This window comes from Geotrypetes seraphini, chromosome 2, assembly GCF_902459505.1.
Source record: "Geotrypetes seraphini chromosome 2, aGeoSer1.1, whole genome shotgun sequence".
Taxonomy (NCBI): domain Eukaryota; kingdom Metazoa; phylum Chordata; class Amphibia; order Gymnophiona; family Dermophiidae; genus Geotrypetes; species Geotrypetes seraphini.
In genome coordinates, this window is record NC_047085.1 from 227,268,874 (window position 1) to 227,291,693 (window position 22,820).

A 22,820-nucleotide genomic window follows, 5' to 3' on the forward strand; every position below is an offset into this window, starting at 1 on the left:
TCTACTCCTCCACTAGGTCTACCAGAAACCGCAACCTCTTTACATACCCGAAAATCACAGGCTGCAGATATCGAACCTTCCTAGACAGAACATTCAAGTTCCAAGCTGGTAGACAGCAAACTTGGCTAGGCTACTTCATTGATGTCGCTAGACTGATCTACAGTGTCTTTCGGAAAGAATTAAAAACCACCTTGTTTAAGAAATTCATATCCTAGCCAGACTTTTTCCCCCCACAATCAAAGCTACCACACCTCACCCAAATTCCTTTATTCCTCCTAATAGGAACCCTTTATTATCTGTCTGCCATTATGTCCTCCTCACAATTGTACCCAGCTTCCTACTGGTGCCCGATCATTTTTAATGTAATATGAAAATAAGTTAATTCTTTTCAATAACCTATGTATATTTTTCTTCTAACCATTTTGCACCTTGTAATTCACTGACCGCTCAATGTTCTCTTATCTACTTATACTCTGTAATTCGCTGATTGTACAGTGTTTCTTCATTGTGAACCGCCTAGAAGTCGCAAGATTATGGCGGTATAGAAAAATAAAGTTATTATTATTATTATTATCTTCCAGGCGAGCTGATGTTACTGTGTGTTGTCACTGGGTAATGCTTGCTTCTCCCACATCATAGCAGAATGCAGTCTAATTGGCTCAGCACTCCTGATGTTCCAATTCAGTGCTAGTTCTAATGAATGCTCAGATAGTAAAATGGAGCAATACAGTTATAGCTGGTTTGTTAAAATACATCAGAATTCATCAGTTTACAATGCGGCATGGCGCCTGCAATGGACTACTAGTGCCAATCTGCACTCCTGTAGCCTTCTCCTCCTTCAAGAGGAGTCTCTGGGGTGGCTTCATGCTGGGATCCCAGTTACCAACTCTCAAACAGGGCTCAGCAACCCCCAGTAACAGGGCTCCTTCTAGAGGACTGACTCTGCTCTTCTTGGCTCTCCGGCACCAATAGTGCCACTGCATGCCCTTTTCTTCTACCCTGAGCTGATCCCAAAGGCCGTTTGCCTTGAGTCCAGCAACCAAGGTTGCTGGTCTTCTGCCCCGAGCTCTCTGCTCCCAAGGACTGCTGATCCATTTCTTCAAGAGTGCCTCTAGTGGTACACCTCTGCTGGTTTACAGCATACCAGCTCTAAAAAGAGCTCTGTGTCAGCCAGTGACAGTTTCTCATCTAAGAACCTACCTCCCAAATGAGTATAATGCACAGATATGATTCTATGCAGTGCAAACTCAACCAAAACCCATAAAACATGCTCCTGCAGAGGAGAAGCTGGGTGAGTCTACGAAAGGGGAAGTTAGTGGTTTTGCTCTCCATCTTGTAGAGCTATGACCTTGGTGATGTTTGTGACTGGGGATAATATCTTATCTCGGTTGAAGAACAGACCTGAGAAGATTACACTAGAAGAAGAATGGGAAGCTGTTAGTGATATGGAGTGTGCTTTGTTTGCTTGACTTGATGGTTTACAAACTCCTGAGTTACTCAAAGAACATATGAAGCAATGTGGGGAGTCTGTATCTGCACTACACAAAGGGTGCAGGATACTGAAAGATCGGTGGTTGGGGCAGGTCATGGGTTCAGGGAAGGCCTACAGGCAGGAGGGAGTGGGAATCCTCCTGCCTATCACTCTTGCGGGGGTGTTTTGGGAGGGGGGATCCCTCCTACTGTGGAACTTCAAAGGGAGGGGGGGTTCATGGGTTCCAGCAGGAGGGAGTGGACATCCCTCCTGCTTATGTCAGAGGATCCCCTGCTGCAGCCACTCAGCTGATTGCAGTGGGGGTATTTCCCCCTTGATCAGCTGAGCCGGCAGGACTCCCCCAAAACCCCGGCTTTGGGGAGCACTGCTGGCTCAGCTGATTGGGGACAATTTGCCCTGCCACAATTAGCTTATGGCTGCTGTGGCCTGCTTTAGGATCCCGCAGCAAGCATAGATAAGCAGTTGAAATGTAGGCCAGGGTTTTCCGAGCCTACATTTCAGCCACCTATCTTGCTGTGAATTGCGGCTACATAGCCGCTTTAGCCCACCTAATGTCAGTTCTGGCAGCCACACCTACTTTGGTGTTGCGTGGGCTAAAGCGGCTATTTAGCCGTGATGCCAGTTGCCTTCTATTTAGGCATTGGTAAGCGCTTCAACTCTGCCTTTTTTGACAGCGCTTTTCAATTAACTTAGACATTTAGTTTTGATATTTCCTGACCTCTGCCTACAGCTGAGACAGAGGGCTATGTTGGCACCCAAGCCTCAAGATTTGGCCCTGAGAGGGACATATTTCCTCTAATTTTCATGTAATTGTGTTATAAAGATTTCAGATAAGACTTATGTTTTCCTGGACCCAGAGCATTTGAAAGTTTTTCTATTATCAAGGCAACCCTTTAGCTGTATCAACTCCTGATGTGTTAAAATGATTTATAAGATTGTGGCAATATGCTTAAAGGTTCTGCTAGTCTGTGGTGAGATTTTTCTTCTTTAGTAACTTAAGGGAACAACATTTCCTTATTGAACAACCACTAATATTTCTGTTTTTTCTTGCCTCTCTCCTATGAATTCTATTTTTCTCTTAAGTTGGGGTTAATGGTAATAGATTTTTTTTTTCTTTTAATTCTTTATTTATAAATTTTAACAATTTTGACAATCTTAGTAGTCAAAAAGGAAAGAACTTTCTTGTTGACAAACATTTCATCTATGAAATATAACATAATTTCACAAAAGAAAAGAAGAAAGAGGAAATTTTTTTTTTAAAACAACAAAAAGTAGGTAGTCCACAATATATGGAGATGGAGTTAACTTTTGCTGAAATTTAAATCTACAGAGCATAACAAGGAAAACTATAGATGAGGGTAGGTGGCTCTCAAATTTTCCTAATTGAGCTAAATAACTTCAACAAAAATTCATGTTATAGTAAAAGGTTGTCCTTTAGCAGAAATAAATTTTTATAGGTGCTGTGGTTCATAGAAAACATATCTGTTTTCCTTATAAATCAAAACACATTAACAAGGATACCTCAGAATGTATGTTGCACCCAACTGGAGTACTTGAGGTCTCAAAATAAGAAATTGTTTTCTTCTTTTCTGGGTTGGACGAGATACATCTGGATACATTCTTATTGCGTTAAACAAAAAAGGAACATCTTTATATTTAAAAAACAATTTAAGCGTCCATTCCCTATCAGCGTCTATAGCAAATTGTACCAACAGTGTTGCTGACACCTGAGTCTCAGTATCTGATCCCTCCAGGAAATTAGTTAAGTCCAGACTATCAGCAGATAAATTCTGCTGGTTAGGACTTTGTGGCTTTATTCTTCTAAGTAAATAATAAATTTTAGAGAGAGGCGAATATGAGGCTTCCGGCACTTTCAAAAACTTCGTTCAAATATTTTTTAAACATAACCATTGCTGTTATTGGAGTTTGTTTAGGAAAATTAATAATCCGCAAGTTTGATCTCCTGGTAAAATTTTCCAACATTTCCTGTTTAAACTTCCACTATCTTTAATCCAAGTCAAAGCATGGGTCTCGAGTTTTAACTCTAACTTCTACTTCATCTGATTTATTTTCCAGAGTCAATATCCTTGTCTTTAATTCACGACTTTCTGAGAGTACCATTGTACACTTTGTGGAAAGTTGCTCTATTTGATTACCCAGAGAGATTTGTAAATTAGAAATGGCTTCCCAAATCGTTTCCATATTAAAGACCTTCGATCTCTGTAGGGGAACAACCTCAGTTCTAAGGCCCATAGGAGATATCACAGTACCTGATGTTCCGGCTACAGTTGTTGAAATAACATGGGTTTGCTGAAGTTCCCCCGCTGACTGCATTGTTGGCTCACACTGCTCCTCCTGCTTCCATCCAGGGCCAGCACTCACTTCCTGCTGGGTCGGGTTCACATCCAGCCACTCCTCTGATGTTCCAGGGCGCGCTGGTGGGTTCCGCTCTTCCGGGTACAGTGTGGCAGCATCGAGGGAGAGCACACACGCCTCAGCCTGCATGCTTTCTCCAGCCAAGGAATTCTCCTTTGGCAGTTGTGCTCGGGAGCTGTGCTCCACAAAAACATCCATCAGGCCGGTCTGGATTGCAGCAGGATCCTTCGGGAAAACCCATGTCTTTGGATTCTTTTTTCCTACCTATTCATGGTGAAGACAAAGTCAAACAGACCATGGCAGCATCTCCGTGGAGTCTCAAACCGCCATCTTGGTTAAACTCTGCCTCCATTCAATGGAAATAGATTTTACTTGACTAAGTTGTTTGCATTGAATTTTTCTTTAAGTAAGGCTCTGATTGGTCCAGACACTTAAGGCCCCTCCCATAGGAGAGGCCTTAAATAACCTGGGCCAATCAGAGCCTTAGGCCTTTCATCGGTGCATCTGGGGAGGGACCTAAGGCTCTGATTGGCCTAAATGCCTAAGGCCCCTCCTTTAGGAGGACCTTTAACAACCTAGGCCAACCAGAGCCTTAGTCCCCTCCCTGGTGCATCTCAGGATGCACTGGGGAGGAGTAGGCCCACCATTTTGAAGAGATGGCATCCTTCCTGCCAGCCATTGTAAAGTAAGGGGGAGGGGCTGGGGTCATCAGAAGCATGGAGGTGTGTCGGGGGGTATTGTTGGCGGCGGGAGGGAGTGGGCATCTCTCTTGCTACTGGGGGGTGTTGTTTGGTGGTAGTAGGGAGGGGGCATCTCTCCTGCTGTGTGTGTAGGGGTAGGGGTTAGCAGTTGAAAGTTGGGTGATTGTACAACGCAGTAGGAGAGAGTGGGCAGATGAGGTATTGCAAGTGAGGGAGTCAATGCCAATTTTGGGAGTGATATTGGACCCTGGGCTTACAATGAATTGTCAAGTGACAAAGACAATACAAATATGTTTCGCTCAGATACATTTATTGTATCATGTGAAACCAATGCTTTCATCGTTTGATTGTACAGGCAAAGATCTTGTCACAGTTGGACTATTGCAATGTCCTGTACCTGGGAATAACCAAAGCCAGTTGCAGGGCATTGCAGATAGTACAGAATGCTGCGGCTAGATTGATAACAGGAACATTAAGATATGAGCACATTACACCATATCTTCAACAACTTCACTGGTTGCCAGTTGTATTTATAATCCAATACAAAGCAATTATGATCTGTCACCAATTTCTATATGGCATGATTCCAGAATTCTTTAAGAGTAAGATGTCTAGTTATCAATCAACAAGATCACTGTGTTTGGAAAAATCCGCATTGTTGAAAACAAATGTCAACCCCAAATATGCGTAAACCAATGCAATGACCCCTTTTCATGTGCAGGGGTAAAACTATGGGATGCCCTTGTTGGCCAAATTTGGAAATGTAGTGACAGTTCATTTAGAAAACTGTTAAAAACACAACTATTTGTTGATGCATTTTTCTGAGTATTAATTGTTAGAATTAATGCTGTCTGCTTCTACTTGTCCTGATTTGTTTTAACATTTTATGTATGTGACCAGGTCCATCTAGCACTGGCGTGTACAGATGCTACGGCAGAAGATTTTTTACCGGCTAGCGAGTCTGTTGTTTCCCGTACTGGTGAAGCGTGGTCAAACTCCCCTTCGCTCGCGGATGAGCCCGCCTCGCTTCACTGCACGTTGGCGGCTAGGAAAAGTTTGGCACCTGTCGGCAGTTCATATGATATTGTTGCAGACGTGGTTTCAATGCAGGAAACTATGCAGGCAGTGCCGGCAGCGTTAATTCAGGGCACTTTTTCACCAGAGTTTATTATGTTAATGCACCAAGCCTTTTTATTGCAGAGCTCTCAGCCTGCACATAAAATGGATTTAAATATTTCTTTACTCCCGACTACTACTACAACTCCGGTGCAGTCTCAGATGGCTAAACGTCGCAGGCTGCCTCTCACAGATGAAGTGGACCCTACATTGGACTCCCCCTTATCCCTGGCTCTTCTTGAGTCTTTGGAAGAGGGAGAAGTGCCAGACTTGGACATGGAGGAGGCACTAGGTAGGGAAATATATGATCCTACAGTACTCCATCTTTTTCACAGGGAAGAATTTTCCTCTCTGATTTCTAAAGCATTACAAGGATTAAACATCTCTCAGGAGGATCCACAAGTATCAGGGTCAGCTAACCCTCTTATGGCGGGAACGCGAAAACCGTTTTTTTCCGGTTCATGAGGCCCTGCAGGAACTTATTACAGCTCAATGAGACACGCCAGAAGCAGGTCTCCGGGTGACAAAAGCCATGCGGCAGTTGTACCCACTAGCTCAGGATGAGCTGGAGAAGTTTAAGCTCCTGAGGGTGGACGCTTTGGTGGCCGCGGTCACCAAAAAGACTACGTTGCCAGTTGAGGGGGGTATGGCGCTAAAAGACACCCGGGATAGGAAGATAGAATCTTTACTTAAGATGTCCTTTGAAGTAGCAGCGGTCACATTGCAGGCAGCTGTGTGCAGTTCCTATGCTGCATGGGCATGTCTACAATGGACTCAACAAATGGCAGATAAAATAATGGAGACAGGGATTTCTGTTCCATCTGACTTGGCAGATATGGAAACAGGTCTAGCGTATTTGACGCATGCCTTATATGATATTATTTGTGCTTCTGCAAAACAAATGGCTCTTTCAATAGTTTCTCGCACATCTTTGTGGCTCCATAACTGGGCGGTGGATGCGGCTTCCTAACTTAGGCTTGTGAGGCTCCCTTTTAAGGGTTGTCTGTTATTTGGTGAAGATTTAGATAAGTTGGTAAAAGATTTTGGTGATACCAAAACACAGAGGTTGACGGAAGATAAGCCTAAACCTCCTTTGAAAACACTGTCTGCCAGACCTCGCTTCTGGGATGTTAAGAGATATAGACCTGGAAATCCGCCCTTTTTACCCTCTTATGGTTCTTTCTATAATTCTAGGCCTATATTTCCACAAAAGAATTCCTTTCGTACTACAAAACCCCCAGCTGCTCAGCCAACCCGTACTCCAGCCGTACACAATCCCCAATGATGGGATATCGGCTCCTTCCGTCATTTCCGAAGGAGGTCGGCTGTCTTTCTTTCTAGCGGAGTGGGCCAAGATAATGTCCGATCAGTGGGTATTGGACATTATTTGAGAAGGTTACAAGTTAGAATTTTCTTCTCCCATCGCAGAGTCTTTCTTGGTATCCCCTTGCACAGGGGCAGCCAAGAGAGAATCAGTGCAGGTCACCCTTCAAGTTCTTCTGCATCTTGGGGCTATGGTTCTAGTTCCTCCAGAAGAAGAGGGCCAGGGCAGATATTCCATTTACTTCATAGTACCCAAGAAGGGAGGGTTTGTCAGACCAGTGCTGGATCTTAAAAGTATCAACCAATTTCTCAACGTCAGAAATTTCTGCGTATCAACAAGGGATCCAAGAGGAAAAAGAACAAGGAACCAGTTTGGTGTATAATTAAACTAAACTAAACCTTAGGTTTGTATACCGCATCCTCTCCACAATCATAGAGCTTGGCACGGTTTACAGGAGTTGGGAGAGGTTAAAGGATAAAGTGAGAAGAATATTTGGAGGGCTTAGTATGCCAGAGAAGGAGTAAGTATTACATTTTTGAGAATAGCCAGGTCTACAGATGTTTGCAGAAGAGTTGGAGAGAGCTCAGGTTCCGAAGAGGGGAGGTAAGGTTGTTCCAGAGCTCAGTGATTCTGAAGGGGAGGGAGGTCCCTAGTTTTCTTGCATGGGAAATGCATAGTTTTAATTTGTGGGTGGGTCTGGTGGTATTAGGATTTGAGGAGTTCCAAGAAAGTGGGATAAAGGGAGGGAGGATGCCGTGTAGGATTTTGAAAGTTAGACAGGCACATTTAAAGTGGACCCTGGCGTTTATCAGAAGCCAGTGAAGCTTAGACAGGAGCGGTGAGACATGGTCGAATTTACTTTTTGCGAAGATAAGCTTAGCCGCGGCATTCTGAATCCGCTGAAGTCTATGAAGGTTTTTCTTGGTAAGGCTTAGGTAGATAGAGTTGCAATAGTCCAATCTGGAAAGGATGATGGATTGGACAAGGACGATAAAGTGTTTTTTATGGAAACAGGATCTTACTTTCCTCAGCATGTGAAGGCTGAAAAAGCATTTTTTGCCAAGGAATTGAGGTGGTCGTTGAAGGACAAAATAGAATCAATGAAGATGCCCAGAACATTGCTTGAGAACTCAAGCTGCAGAGTGGAGCCAGAGGATAGTGGGATGGAGGTGGGTAGTTGGTCTAGTTTTGGGCCGATCCAAAGTAGTTTAGTTAAAGTTCAAGTGGCGGCCATTGCTTGTTACAGAGGCTGAATATTTCATTCTACACTGGCATCTCTAAAGGATATCACGTTGAAAGCGGTGTTTCTAGTGGCAATAGCTTCAGCCCAATTGGTTTCAGAGTTGCAGGCTTTGTCCTGCAGGGATCCTTTTTTATGCATTTTAGATTCAGGGGTGTCAGTTCGGATGGTACCATCGTTTCTTCCCAAGGTGGTATCTTCCTTTCATGTTAACCAGTATTCTCTTCCTTCCTGCTTTTCGGAAGGAGTACTGGGGGGAACGATTCTCTTCGTTGCGTTTTCTAGATGTGTATAGAATTCTTCTACATTATCTACAGGTTACTAACAATTTTCGTCGTTCAGACCACCTCTTTGTGTTATTCGCGGGACGCAACAAAGGTATGGCAACATCCAGTTTCTATCGCTCGTTGAGTCAAAGAGACCATTGCTTCCACTTACTTGATAGCAGGGAAGCAATTGCCAGAAGAGCTTCATGTCCATTCAACCAGAATGATGGCTACCTCTTGGGCTGAATCCAGAGGTCTTTCCTTGGAGGAGATTTGTCATGCGGCTACTTGGTCTTCTAAGAATACATTTTCTAAGCATTACCGGTTGGATATGGCAGCGCGTGTGGAGACTGATTTTGGTGCTTCGGTCATTGCGGAGGTTGCATTTGCTTCCCACCCAGATTGAGGATTGCTTTGCTACATCCCACTAGTCTTTGGATTCATCTGCTACTGTTGCTAAGGAAGGAAAAATTATGTTCTTATCTATTAATTTTCCTTCCTTTAGATGCAGCAGATGAATCCAGAGCTCCACCCTTTTGGATATGGTCTGTCAGTTCCTCTATTGCAAGTTTAAGAAGTTTTGTTATTGTTGGTAGTTGTATTCTGTATTTTACCCTTTGAAATTTGTTATTGGAAAGAAGTTTTTTACATGCTAAATATTTCCTAGTTCCTGATGCTTGGACAAGGAGCAATACTGAAGATACAGGAGGAGTGCCAACCAATAGGACCAACTGTTAATCAGTTTCTCTATCTCCACCTGCTGGTAGATGTCTGCTATCCCACTAGTGTCTGGATTCATCTGCTGCGTCTAAAGGATAGAAAATTAACAGGTAAGGACATCATTTTTCCTTATTCAGTTGGATGGTGGACTGCATCTCCTTCACTTGTGTTCAGGCTGAGCTGACTCTGGAGGGGCATGTCATGCTCCACAATGTCAGGGCCATGGTTATTTCGGTAGCCCACTTGAGGTCAGCTTCCATTGAGATTTTCAAAGCTGTGATGTGGTCTTCAGTCCACACATTCACATCCCATTACTGCCTTGAGCCACATACTCAATGTGATAGCCGGTGTGGCTAAACAGTTCTGCAGAATTTGTCTGGTGTCTAGAATCTACCTCTAATCTCCAAGTCCCATTCTTTTCCAGGCTGCAGCTCCACATCCCACAACAGGCTTTAGATTTAATTTGTTCTAATTAACCTTGCCATTACAAATCCTTATTGACTGTTATTTTTGGTGAGCCTGGTAAATAGGGATTCTGGACATATGGTAATCTGAGTCTTGCTTGTCCTCATAGAAAGCAAAGTTACTCACCTGCAGCTGAACTAGTATTCTCTCATATTCTTCCATATCCCCTAGATTAGAAGTTGCATTTTTGTCTATAAAACTGGACAACAAAGTTTTTGCTTCTGATGACAAAGTTTGGGTGCTGCTGATGACGAAAATCACATTTAAAATTACCTATCACATACCATCTTCCTCCTTCTGCCGCCCTACCAGTCTGGACAAGCCTGGGCATGCTTGTATATGGGCTTGATGGATGCTGCCTGGACAGGGTATATAAAAGCAGTTCGCCTACAGGGATTATCTTCATTACATGTCTGTCAGTTTGGGTGTATTTTGATGCTTCAAGGCATAGTATTGTCTATGTAAGTATCTTAATTAGTAAGCTAGTTAATTATTAATTGCTATAGGATGATTTGTGACTGCAGAAATGTCTTGACGATGTCGCAACAGCTGTGATACATTCTGCTACATTTGTGGTGAGTATACGCTTAACTGTTCTTCAGTTGCAAGATTAGTGATCAGAGCAAACCAGGGGCTCCTCACATTTGTTGTGCAAAATGTGCTGTTGATCTTAGATCTTGGCTCCGAGGTACTCGGAAGTCAATGCCATTTGCTATCTCAATGATATGATGCGAACAGAAGGATCACTTGACAGACTGTTGACATCGTACGTTCAAGATGGCACCAGGATAGGTCTTAGGTGCTGGTGGCTACCTTCCTTTTTTCTCTTTTTATAATTTTTATTTCTGGCTTTCTTCTGCACCTTTAGTTAATTTCTATGCTTATAATTTTTCTTTCTTTTTCTGATCTGATCTGATGCAATAGATCTAAACGGTGATTTTAATCTTTACTGTACTAAGAACATAAGAACATAAGTAGTGCCTCTGCTGGGTCAGACCACAGGTCCATCACGCCCAGCAGTCCGCTCCCGCGGCGGCCCAACAGGTCATGACCTGTCTGAATCACCCCTTGGTTTCTCATCGAAGTCCTATCTTCCCATCAAATTCTTGACCCTTTGTCCCTGCACCCCTTTCAGTACCCTACGATCCCTTTGTCCCTCAGGAATCTGTCCAATCCCTGTTTGAATCCCTGTACTGTATTCTGCCTGATCACTTCCTCCGGGAGTGCATTCCATGTGTCCACGACCCTTTGGGTGAAGAAAAACTTCCTTGCATTTGTCTTGAACCTATCCCCCTTCAGTTTCTCCGAGTGCCCCCTCGTACCCGTTGTCCCTCTCAGTCTGAAGAACCTGTCCCTATCCACCCTCTCTATGCCTCTCAGGATTTTGAAGGTCTCTATCATATCTCCCCTGAGCCTCCTCTTTTCCAGAGAGAAGAGACCCAGCTTATCCAGCCTCTCAGCGTATGGGCAGTTTTCTAGCCCTCTTACCAGCTTCGTTGCTCTTCTTTGGACTCTCTCAAGCACCGCCATGTCCTTCTTGAGGTGCGGCGACCAATACTGAACGCAGTATTCCAGATGCGGGCGCACCATCGCCCGATATAGTGGCATGATGACTTCCCGCGTCCTGGTTGTGATACCCTTCTTTATGATGCCCAGCATCCTGTTGGCTTTTTTCGCCGCTGCTGCACACTGTGCGGATGGCTTCATTGATGCATCCACTAGCACACCCAAGTCTCTCTCAAGTCCGCTGTCTCCCAGCAGTGCCCCCCCCATTTTGTAGTTGAACAACGGGTTCTTATTTCCTATATGCATGACCTTGCATTTCTCAACGTTAAAGCGCATTTGCCATTTGTTTGCCCAGTCTTCCAGTTTGTCCAGGTCCCTTTGTAGGTCCTCACACTCCTCCCTGGTCCTAACTCTTCCGCAGAGTTTGGTATCGTCCGCAAATTTTATAACCTCGCATTTTGCCTCTGTTTCCAGGTCATTGATAAATATGTTGAAGAGTAGCGGCCCCAGCACCGATCCCTGTGGCACACCGCTCGTGACTCCCCGCCAGTCTGAGTATTGGCCCTTCACTCCGACCCTCTGCAGTCTACCTGACAGCCAGTGCTTGATCCATCTGTGTACATCTCCGCCCACCCCGTGGTTCCACAGCTTCTTAAGCAGCCTTTCATGTGGCACCTTATCAAAAGCCTTTTGAAAATCGAGGTAAATGATGTCCATGGGTTCCCCTTTGTCCACCTGACTGCTTATTCCCTCAAAGAAGTACAGTAGGTTCGTAAGGCATGACCTTCCCTTACAGAATCCGTGCTGGCTTGTTCGCAGTAAGTCATTTTTCTCGATGTGTTCGCAAATGTTGTCCTTGATCATCGCTTCCACCATCTTCCCTATAACTGAAGTCAGGCTCACCGGCCTGTAGTTCCCGGGGTCACCCCTCGATCCCTTCTTAAAGATAGGTGTGACATTTGCCAGTTTCCAGTCCTCTGGCACCTCTCCTGTTCTCAGGGATAGGTTGCAAACATGCTGCATGGTGCCTGCTATTTCCTGTCTTAGTTCCTTTAGAACCCTTGGGTGGATACCGTCCGGTCCCGGTGATTTGCCGCTTTTTAGCCTGTCTATCTGTTTGAGGACATCCTCCAGACTTACCTCTATATGCTCCAATCTTTCGGCCTGTTCCCCCCTCATGAGCTCCTTTGAGTCCAGTATATTGGATGTGTCTTCGCACGTGAAGACCGACGAGAAGAACATGTTCAACCTCTCAGCTACCTCTTTATCCTCCTTAATCACTCCTTTCCTATCCCCATCATCCAACGGCCCCACCTCCTCTCTCGCTGGTTGCTTCCCTTTTACGTAACTGAAGAATGATTTGAAGTTTTTCGCCTCCCTGGCCAGCCCCTCCTCGTATTCCCTTTTTGCTTTTCTAACCTCTCGGTGACATTCCTTTTGGCAATTCCTGTGCTTCTGGTGATTTTCCTCTGTTGGGTCCTTTTTCCATCTCCGGAAGGACACTTTCTTGTCACTTATTGCCCTCTTTACTTCAGTTGTCATCCAAACCGGGCTTTTTGACCGCTTGTTCTTACAGCCTTTCCTGAAACTGGGGATGTACAGGTTTTGTGCTTCCTGCAGGGTGTCCCTGAATAGGGTCCAGGCGCTTCCTACAGTCTCCATCCTAAAGCTGTTCTTGAGCTTCCTCCCCACCATTTCCCTCATGGCAACATAGTTCCCTTTCCTGAAGTTGAGCGCAGTAGATGCGGTCCTCCTCACTATGGGTGTCCCTCTTTCTAATGTGAATCTGATTGCGTTGTGATCACTGTTACCTAGTGGTCCTCCCACTTCTACCCCTCTTGCAGGCCCCCCTAATCCGTTAAGGATGAGGTCAAGAGTAGTTCCCCCTCGCGTCGGTTCCTTGACTAGTTGTTCCATGAAGCAGTCCTTCACAGCTTCTACGAATTCCGTTTCCCTGGTGCAGTTGGAGTGACCCGTACTCCAGTCTATCCCCGGGTAGTTGAAGTCCCCCATCACTGTTACATTTCCAGTACTGCATTCCTGCTTCAGTTCCGCTTCCAAGTCGTGTCCAACTGCATCCGGCGTACCAGGTGGACGATAATACAGCCCCAGTTTTATGTCTGCACCTTTGGTTCCCGGCAGTTTGACCCATAGTGATTCCAGCCCCTCTGCCTTTGTCGCCGTATCCATCCTGACCGAGTAGATAGAGTCCTTTATGTATAGTGCTATGCCTCCCCCCTTCTTGTGGGTCCTGTCCCTCCTGTAGAGCTTGTACCCTGGCAACGCCACGTCCCATTGATTGTCCTCTGTCCACCAAGTTTCCGTAATTCCAATTACATCCAGGTCCTCCCCTTTGGCCATGACTTCCAGTTCACCCATCTTGGCCCTGAGGCTTCTTGCATTTGTGTATAAGCACTGTAGGTCCCGGCGTTTGTCCCCCACCTCTGCTTTTACCTGGACCTCCTTCCCTTGAGTTTCGGGCTGTTCACCCGCTAACTGTGCCTCTGCTTTACCCTCATCCTTTACCCTTGCAAATTTATGCCTCCTCGTGTCCCCTCCCCCCCCTTCCCCGCTTTTCCTCGGGAATTTCCTGCCCTGCCAGCCCCCTCCCATGTTCTTGTCCCCTGGGCCTTGGTTTGATCCCTCTTACCTTGTGGCTCCTCCTTATTGCCTTCTGCTTGCATTTTGGTTCCACCCCGCCCCCCTGAATCCCCCTGCCACTTAAGTCCCTCACAGCAAGTTGCTGTTACCTGGTGCTTCCCTCGCTGTCTGATCTCAAGCTCCATCGGTTCCCCATCCTCTTCCCTGTAGTTGTCTTCCCGTTCAGCATCCTTTCTGGATACCGTTGTCCGAAGCGTCTAACGGCGCAACAGTAACAATGGCATCTTACCTACCTTCTGTTGTGGGGTCTCCAGAGGATCATGACTGATGGCATGCTGTGCAGTGTGATAGAGGGCTCGGTGAAGAGATTGATGTTCACTCTCAGTGGCTTTATGGTGCGGGAGTGGCACATTGTGGAAGGTGTGAGGGATGCTCATCAATGGAAGAGACAGCCCCTGAGGACATCGGGTGTGCGCAGCAGAGGAGGTCGTGGTTGGTCTGCCTCGGAGCCAGCCAACTTGTCTGGAGGGCCCTGTGGTGATTGGAGGGATCTGTGTGTGGGTGATCCCGATCAGTGGTGCAGTTGCTGGCTGCCTGGGTGCCTATGATCCGGTTCCTACCTTGAAGTCCAAGAGATCTAATGGCCTGCACTTAATGCAGATGCTTGTGATAGGCTTGCTTATTATCATTGAAGTCTCAACGGCCTGCTTTGAAGTGACACAGACACAGTTCTCTACCGTTTTGGACTGCTGTTATGTTTTTGGGGTTTTAAAGCTTGGACTTTATTTTATTTTTACTTTACGTTATCTTGACTTTTTTTCTTTGGTTTATTTTTGTTATTTTGTTTGTTATTGGACTGATACTATTATTATTTTTTCTTTTATTAATTTATTTTGTTATGTTAATAGTTGTTAATATGTTGTTAATAAATGTTTAATATGTTGTTTTAGTTAAATTGTGAGCTTTTTGGACAGATAGGAAAGTTTTTAAGCACCTGATGACTACTACTATTGTAACCCGTTCTGGGCTCCTGGGGAGGATGGGCTATAAAAATGAAAAATAAATAAATAAATGCATCTGGTTTCTCTGGTGAAAATAAGAAATCAATTGAATACCCCAATCCTCCTTTAGCCATGAGACCAGTGCTTCATGATGACAGTCTTCCGGTACCGAAGCTATCAGAGAAATGGAGCTAAAATGAAACCAATGAAGAATCTGCAATGCACCAGCCAAGCACTGACAGTGACATTGATCCTGATGTTGAACCATATACGTCTGGTGAGCCTCATCTTATAACACAGTCAGAATTAAATGACCTGGTCTGGGACTTAGATTTGTGGAATACCCTCCCTGGACACTTAAGATTATGTATTGACTGTGTCACCTTCAATAAATTATTCAAGACACAACTGTTTGTGGATACCTATATGTGTAGTATGTGACAGGGGAAAACGTTGATGCTATATTGGGTATTCAGATAGTATGTTCTGAATGATAAGGTAGAGAATGATCATATATGCTATGCTATGGTTTTATTTGATTAATATTTGTCATTGGAAACTGCTTAGATTCTAGGTGGTATATAAATTTGTAAATAAATAAATTATTGGGTTCAAGTCTGCAGGGATGGTGTTTGCTCTCGCCAGGTCCGAAAATTTCTGTTTTTCGAAGCCACCAAGATGATTTAACAAATTTCTTTGCACAGGTTGAAAACCTCTGTATCTGCACTGACATTGAAGGGTTGTTCACAGCTTTGGGTTATACGCATGACCCACAGGAGTGGCGTCCTTTTATTGATTCGTCAGTGTTACGCTTCAAGGCTGCTTTGTTATACAATGGCAATGCCTACCCGTTGATACCTATTGGCTATGCTGCACACATGAAAGAAACATATGAAAATATGGAACTGCATACACAAAGTACAACTGGAACATCTGCAGTGATCTTAAAGTAGTAGCTCTGCCATTTGGAATGCAGCTTGGATATACCAAGTACTTATTTGTGAATGGCACAGTCATGCTAAGGAGTTGCATTACATTCAAAAGAACTGGCCACTCTGCAAGAATTTGGTCCCAGGACAGAAAAATGTGGTACATGAACCACTTGTTGACCCAACAAAGATATTTTTGCCTCCTCTTCACATAAAACTTGGACTGATGAAAAAGTTTGTAAAAGCGATGAACAAGGAAGGCAAAGGCTTTTTCTGTATCTAAGACAGATGTTTCCATGAATAAGCGATGCCAAAATGAAGGAAGGCATTTTTGTCGGTCCACAGATCAGACATGTCATCAATGACGAGAGATCTGAAGATCTGTTAGTCGGGCTAGAGAAAATCGCCTGGAAAGCATTCAAGGATGTCGAGAATTTTCTTGGCAGTTACAGAGCATCAAACTAGATTCAACTAACTAGATTCAACCGGTTGACACAAACTTCTTAGAGCATACAAAACCATGAAGCGCAACATGTCACTGAAGATGTACTTTCTACATTCATACTTGGACTTCTTTCCCGCAAATCTTGGTGCAGTCTGTGACAAACATGGCAAAAGATTTCACCAGGACATTGCCAATATGAAAAAAAGATATCAGGGCAACTGGAATCCATCAGTGCTGGCTGATACTGCAACGAGATGCACCGGACACTAAGTACAAACGAAAATCAGAAGGAAAACACTTTTAGCTATGGTGAACTATCACAGCGTATCAGAAACTTTGGCATTAAAACAATTAAAGATGCCATCGTGTTTCTCAAAATCCCTATGTGATATAGTCAGTGGAAAATTATATTTGTGTTTATTTTGAAGGGGTCTATCATAATCACCAGCGTATTCCATGCAGGCAAATTGGGAAGATCTCTCCTCTCCAAAATCACGAGCCTCTGGAACGATCTCACTGTCCCGCTACAGAACCTGAGCACCCTTCAACTATTCCGAAAACAACTGAAAACCTGGCTATTCTCTAACATATAACATCCCTTCTCTTGCTTACTTCCCCTCTGTTTATATGCCCTTGTAAATCTGTTTATATGCTCTTGTAAATCTGTTTATATGCTCTTGTAAATTTTCCTTTTTAAGCTTTGTAAACCGTGTCGAGCTCCACTTCCGTGGAGATGATGCGGTATATAAACTTAAGGCTTAGTTTAGTTTAGCAAAACTTTTGGAAAAATGTGTTGTCCAGTATATGCTATTGGATCAGACTGGCGTTCCCTGCAGCTCCAGTGGACGGGCAGGCACATACATGTGTGGTGCAGGTCTACCAAAAACTTCTAAAAGTGAAAGAAATGATGAGTTGCATCCGCATCCGCTCTTTTGAAGATGTAACCCACATTTGAGAATACTAGTCCTGCTGTCCTTGGAGAATACCTGCTACAGGTGAGTAACTTCACTACATCAATCAAGAGACCTCTCTGTTCTCACATTAACACTGGAAACTCCATGGGCTAGGAGACTTTTCTGACTGCAGTAATTATAATCATCAGAGTTACATAATGAGTCCTTGAAAGAGAACAGTACAAAGCGCAACTGGCATTATCCAAGCTCTCATTAGCCCTGTCACTTGAAAGTGATAAAAAGTTCTGGCATCACCTGAATGGCTGTTGTGCATCACTCAAGGGTTTTTTTTTTTTTTGTTGTTTTTTTTTAAAATTATTGCCAAACACACTGGCTGCCAGGGAGAGTGACAGAACCTGTAAAGTGACAGGGCTCTCTCCTTGTCTACACACAGCGAGAGATTTCTGGCATCAAGATTTGCTCTTTTCTGCTGAGGGGAGAAAATGAAGAGTTTTACATTTCAAAGGCTAGAACAAGAAATAAAAAGAAAAGAAGCATACAGAGCATGATGCTGGTAATGAAGGTGATAAGCAATAAACCTGGCTTCTTTCCATCGCTCTCTCCAGCTCACAATCACAGAGCAAGACTCAGACTTCCATTTATGGTAAAGAAAAGAGAATAAAAGGGAGAAATAAAGAAAAGAACATATGCACATATGCTGAAGCGTTAAGAGACAGGCAAACATCAGACACACATACTGTAGATACCTGTTCACCTTTCCCTCCCTAAAAGGCTGCCTCTACAAGAGATTCCTCGATAGATCCCTAGCATTCCAAGTGGGCAAATGGAACAATTGCCTAACCGCCCTCTTTTCCAATTCTCCGCCCTACCAATTGTTCAGGAAATCATTAAAAACCTATCTCTTTGACAAATTCCTCTAACTCCCCTCCCCCTCCCCTTGATATGCTTCCAAACTCTGAACCCTCCTACCTTGCCAAGCCACTATATGGCCTCTCATAATCGATTCTGTTTATCTAAATGGCCTGTCCTTGTTACGCCTATATATTATATGCCTTATCATTGCCATGTATGTAACTTCGCTGTAAATGTACAGTCTCTTCTTCTGTTAACCGCATTGAACTTCCATGGTATTGCGGTATACAAGAATAAAGTTGTTATTATTATTATTATTATTAGATAGGAAAGCACACAGAGCCGGCTTCTATAAATGAAGCTCAAAAATGGGTGTCAGAAAAGATAGGCGCTGGTTTTTATAGAATCACGTTTAGTACCGATTCCTGCGTCCTGCGAGTGCCAGACTTTTGCCTGCTAAAACCTGACATAAAAATCGGCACAGTGATTAAAGCTACAGCCTCAGCACCCTGAGGTTGTGGGTTCAAACCCACACTGCTCCTTGTGACCTTAGGCAAGTCACTTAATCTCCCCCATTGCTCCAGGTACATTAGATAGATTGTGAGCCCGCCAGGACAGACAAGGAAAATTTCATGTAAACCATTCTGAGCTCTCCTAAAACAGTATAGAAAATTGAATGAATAAATAAATTGTGTGAAATGCTTCAGCCTCTGATAACCAGAGCTGGTACTGTGACATCATAATGCCTCATTCTACCAGTGTTTAAGAGCCAACCTCATCAGTGATGTCACAATGGCTTGATTGTCCTGTACTTGGCTCACTTTTGCTACATTATGATTTCTAGAATGGTGCAGTGGTTAAAGCTACAGCCTCACCACCTCACTTAATCCCCCCCATTGACCCAGGTACATTAGATAGATTGTGAGCCCGCCAGGACAGATAAGGAAAATTTTGTGTAAACCATTCTGAGCTTTTCTAGGAGAAGAGTATAGAAAATTGAATGAATAAATAAATAGTGTGAAATGCTTCAGCACCCTGAGTTGTGGGTTCAAACCCACATTGCTCCTTGTGACCTTGGGCAAGTCACTTAATCCCCCCATTGTCCTGGGTACATTAGGTAGATTGTGAGCCTGCAGGGACAGACAGGGAAAAATGCTTCAGTACCTGAATAAATTCATGTAAACCATTCTGAGCTCACCTGGGAGAACGGTATAGAAAATTAAATAAATCAATCGAAGTTGGGTGCACTGACCTGTTAATCAGTAACAACGCTTGCAACTTTTCAAAATGCCCCTCCCATGGCCACATCTCCTTTTGAGTTGTGCACAATGGTATTTGGGCACCAAATGTTATATAATAGCACGCAGCCAGATGAATGCGCAAATCCTAACTGGTGCCAATTAATGTCAATAATTGGTTGGTAGCAGCCATATATAGAATCTGGGGGATAGCGTGCTATACGAGGGACTGCTGAAAAGTTCTCAACCCAGCCAAGAAGAGAATGATGTGGAGATTTTGGATATTTCAACTTTTCACGTAGTGGAGTTTTTGGATACATGGTGATTTTTGTAGAAGCAGTTAAAACAACTTTTTTGTTTTGGGGACTCACTTTTATAATACTTTTTTCAAAGCCAGCATTACCAATATGGATTAGTTCGTTGCATGATTGTTAGCACCTGCAACAACCTACAAGTACACATACTTATATTTCCATCTTGTGAAGATGAGTGTAACAACATTGGACTTTGTATTTATCATCTGATCTCATCTTCTTCAGGATCCAGCTAAGTACTTTTTACACTGCTTGATATCTTTTGAGTCAGATTTGATTTAACCAGTATTGAAGGGTAGGTAGGCAGGTGAGTGCAATGATGTAGTTACAATACATCTTTATTCCTTAAACCTGTTGGTTTTGAATAAGATTTCACACTGAGCACTCTAGTACATATTTTATTATATATATTTTTTATTTTTTGATGAATAATTTATAATTACATTCACTTTATTTAGAGAATGATGTGGAGCCATGAAACTTAGAGTTATTCCTCACTTTTCTTTTCATATCATTGAAAAGAAAAGTGTGGAATAACTCGTAAGTTTCATGGCTCCACATCATTCTCCTCTTGGTTGGACTGAGAACTTTTTTCAGTGGTCCCTCATAGATGATGGGTTCAAGTGGAAATGCAGAGAGAAAGACTGAGTTCTGCATGTCAAGTATAGTAACAGTCGATGACAGCAGATAAAGTTGATATGGCTCATTTAGTCTGGTCAATAAGGTAGTTAGGCTTGTATTTGCTATTCCTTGCAGTTTATCCTCCATTATTTCTTTAAAAAGCAAAAAATAATAATAATAATAAATTTTTTCACTGCTGATAAGCTAGAGGTGCCCAATTCATGGTTTTCCTTTTTTTTTGCCATTAAAGAATCCTCTGGAGCTCATAATATTAATTTAAAACAAACGTCCAAAAATGGCCTAAATCGGTACTTGGACAATCAAAAAGCCAGATCGTCCAAGAACTGATAAACAAAGCTGGTTTTAGATGTATCTAAAACCAGCTTAGGCCTTTCCCCTGCCTCTAAATGCATAGAGCAAAAAGAGGCGTTTTCGAGGAGGGGAAAGGGCAAGAGGTGGGCCGACCTAGACATAGTCGTATAGCAAGTATAACCAAAAACCTGAGGAGGTTGCCCAGTCGGAAATTATATGTTTTGACTTAAACCAAGTCAAAACAGGTGTAAGTTCCGAATAGGGGCTGCAGAGCTGATCGCGGCTGCTGTGATCAGCTTAGCAGCCCTTGCAACCTGCCCAGCCCCCACCTCAATGATTGCGGCAGGAGAGATGCCCAATCTCTCCTGCCGCAGTTTGGGGGGAGGGATTATTGCGATCACGGCAGGAGAGATGCCAATCTCTCCTGCCGCGATTGCGATCCACCCCCCACCCCCGAACCAATACCAGCAGGAGGGAGCCCAACCCCTGCCGAGGCGTGAGCCCAGCAACCCCCCCACCCCCGAACCAATATTGGCAGGAGAGAGCCCAACCCCTCCTCCTGAGGCACAAGCTCCGCAACCCCTGATCCAATACCGGTAAGAGGAAGCCCAACCCCTCCTTCCGAGGTGTGACCCCCCTCTAAAATACAGGCAGGAGGGATCCCAGGCCCTCCTGCCCACAGTGACCCCCCACCCCCCCTAAAATACGGGCAGGAGGGATTCCAGGCCTGGCCCAATCAGGCCCTAAGGTCCGCCATTTGGAGAATGGTGGGCCTGTCGGGCGGATGGACTTGGGTCCCGTCCGTCCAACTAAGTGAAGGAGGAGTGTCAGGGATGAGGGGGGTGTCATGGGGGTGGTCGGGGGGGTTGGAGGTTTTTTATGGAGGCCGATTGGGGGTTTGGGGGGCATTGGCGGGGGGGGGGGGAACCATGAGCAGAAGGGCCTGGGATCCCTCCTGCCCATATTTTAGGGGGGTGAGGGATTTGCCGTGGGCAGGAGGGCCTGAGATCCCTCCTGCCTGTATTTTAGGTGGAGTGGGGTGGGGGGCTTGTGCCTTGGCAGGAGGGGTTGGACTCCCTCCTGCCGGTATTGGTTCAGGGGTCACGGTGCTTGCGCCTCGGCAGGAGGTTTTGGTTTGGGGGTGGGGGTCACGGGACTTATGCCTCGACAGGAAGGGTTGGGCTCCCTCTTGCCGGCATTGGTTCGGGGGTGTGGGTTGCGGGGCTTGCGCCTCGACAGGAGGGGTTGGGCTCCCTCCTGCCGGTATTGGTTCAGGGGTGGTGGATGGATCGCGATTGGGCATCTCTCCTGCCGTGATCGCGATCACCCCTTCACCTAAGAACTGCGGTAGGAGAGATTGGGCATCTCTCCTGCTGCGGGTTGCGGCAGTTCGGGGGTGGGGCGATTGCAGCAGGGGAGATGAGCCATCTCTCCTGCTGCGATTGTTGCGGGGAGGGGGGGGTGTTGGATTCTATAACCGGTGTTGGTTACAGAATCCAGCTTTTAGGCGAAGGATTGGCCCCTCCTTCACCTAAAAGGTCTTGTTTTGGGTGTTTGGGACTTAGGCTATTTTTTGGTTCATATTGTGTTGTAAGTTTAGACGTAGTGATGGTCTAGGCGTTTAAACTGTTGAACGTAGAGGTAGGCTATTTTTTTTTTTTTTTAAACCCTCATTTTGAAGTTTTTTGTGAGAATGTACATTTTCCCTGTTGCTACTTTCAGCGTTTAGGGCCGTAAGCCAAAAGGGGACATAGATGTTTTTTTTATTATGCCATTCCACGTGTTTATCCCACAGGTTGTTTTGGGGTTTTTTTTCCCCCTCAATTACTGTTTTATGTCTCCAGTACCCATTTCTGGGATGCCATTTCAAGCATCTATCATCCTTTCTGTGAAGATATATTTCTCAGGGTTGCTTCTGATTTTCCCTCATTGACCACTAATTCTACAGCTCCCCCTTTTTGAAGGGGATTATTTATCTAAAATACATTTATCTCATAGTTTCAGGCTCTGAAAATGCTTCAATAAGGTCTCATGGTCATTGTTCAAATAATTATCATTGTAATAATTGTTTCCAGAGGCTAATAGTAGGTGCTTGGTCTGATATCTAAGCTGAGAAAAAATAGATTTATTTTTAGCTCTATCATTTTGCCTGGCACTGATGTCAGTCTCACTGATCATAGAAATACTTCAAAAATATTTCCTCCTCCCTCCCACCCCAATAGAAGAACAAAAACAAAATGCATTATTTCAGACATATAGTGAAAATCATATTGAACTTATTGATCAATGATAACATCAAAATATAACACCTCTCCGCCCACCCACCCTCCCTAGATGTATAAATCAAATAAGGAATCAGGAGAATAATCCAGCTAATCATCGTTACC